Source organism: Suricata suricatta, chromosome 14 (genome assembly GCF_006229205.1).
Source record: "Suricata suricatta isolate VVHF042 chromosome 14, meerkat_22Aug2017_6uvM2_HiC, whole genome shotgun sequence".
Lineage (NCBI taxonomy): Eukaryota > Metazoa > Chordata > Mammalia > Carnivora > Herpestidae > Suricata > Suricata suricatta.
This window is the reverse complement of record NC_043713.1, coordinates 54,498,953-54,500,811: the sequence shown is the minus strand read 5'-3', so window position 1 is coordinate 54,500,811 and position 1,859 is coordinate 54,498,953. Positions and strand designations below refer to the sequence as shown.

Sequence of the window (1,859 nt, the reverse complement as noted above, 5' to 3'; positions counted from 1 at the left end):
ATCATGAAAGCTCTTTTTATTTGTCATGGTGGGGAGTATCAGAAAACATACCAGTTTCTTGTTCCACTGATTCCTGACCATTTAAGTCTGCCTTGATTAAATCTGGGAGTGAGGAGTGGGAATCTGGGCCCAGCCATGTGACTCTGTAAGGGGACTTGTGTAGGGGGCTGGGGTTATCAAAATTTGGGTAGAGCCTAGACTTTTTAAAGCTTTCCTTTTTTTTTTTTTTTTTTGGCACTGGCTGAAAGAGTGCCTTTTATTACTTTTATGTACAGAAAACTCAACAGTGTTCATTCAGCCCAGTTTGGTGGCCAGTTCTTTAGCCTTTGCCTTCTCCAACTTGGCGATGCGAGCCACCGACTTCGGACGCAGGATGTTGCCTCCCCAGTGGTGGTGGATCTCATCATATCTTTTGTTGTAATTGGTTCTGATGGCTTCCACCAACTTAGCCAGAGCTCCTTTGTCTTCCAAGTTAACCTGTGTGAAGGCAGCAGTGGTGCAGGTCTTCCTGTGGACCAGGCGCCTCAGCCTGGCCTTCCCCTTGATGATGCAGTAGGGAACCACCATCTTACAAGACAGGGCCGGCAGGAAGATGACCAGCTCAGTAGGATCGACATCATGTGCAGTCACTACCAGCTGAGCCTTCTTGTTTTCCACCAAGGTGGTGACGGTGTTAACCCCAGGACAGGTGGCCTCTTAGCAGGGACATCCCCTTTGCCGGCAGCCTTCTCAGCCCGGGCCAGCAATCTCTGCTTCTTCTCCTGCTTGGTCTCTGGCCTGTATTTGTGGGCTAGCTTCAGCAGCTGAGTAGCTGTCTGGTGGTCCAGGGCCTGGGTGAACTGGTTAATTGCAGGAGGCCCTTTGAGGCGTTTATAGAGAATAGCCCTTTGCAGCTGCAGCCAGATGTAGCAGGGCCACTTGAGAAAGCGGGTGAGGTCCCTTTTGGGCTGGATGTCCTGTCCAATGCCAAAGTTCTTGGGCCTTTTTTCAAATGGGATTGACCACCTTCGTGGCCTCCTGCTTCTTCATGACAGCTGGGGCCGGGGCCACCTTCTTCCCCTTGACCCTCTTCCCTTTCAGCATCTTGAATGGCTGGAGGAGAAAGCTAAAGCTTTCAGTCAGGTTTCTGTGGAAATTTTTCATGTCTCCATTGTTAAAGTATATCTTTTTCACCAGTTGTCTAAGAGTGTATAACCTGTGGACACTCTACTTCTTGTATGATTGGAGGGGGCAGTGTCTGCTCTCGCTATGGGCTTTTGCATATTTGTATCTGCCTTTATTGTTGCTGTGAACTTTACTCCTCAAAGAAGACTCCAATCTTCCTAAAACTGGATCACTGCCACCAGGTTTCCTACACATTATGCTGTCATTGGCTGTTTCACTCTGAAGAGTAGAGCCTTACTTTTCTGTATTTCCCAGGGAACTTTTTGGGTTCAGTTCACCATGTCTTCCTAAAGCCTAGCAATTTCCTGACACATGTCAGAGAGCAGTAAATAAAAATTGAATGATTTTGAGTCAATTAGTGACAGGCTCATATGGAAAAGAGGTTCTACAAAATTCTTAGCATTTTGGGATTGTGTTGTGTATCTAGCTGAGACTTTCAGTTTGATGGAAAATGTAAGCACTGACCTTTCCTCCACTCACTTTATTATTATTATGGTCACATATCAAAGAGAATGTAAAGCTTTTTCTCGTTTTGCTTTATGGCAAAGAATATTCTTTTAATTCCCTGTCATTATACCATTCAGTTCTGGTCTTAGATATCATCAAGGTGAATTATTAGACATGCCATGATAGCACTTCCAAATCTATATTTTATGCACTCAATTTCTGAAGATGGTTAGAAGAAGAATTTTCTC

General features: G+C 45.3%; 1 pseudogene; it reads right to left on the bottom strand.

Annotated features, from left to right (window-relative positions):
• Nucleotides 1-294: 294 nt before the first annotated feature.
• On the bottom strand, nucleotides 295-1,089 carry LOC115278236 (annotated as a pseudogene).
• Nucleotides 1,090-1,859: the final 770 nt, after the last annotated feature.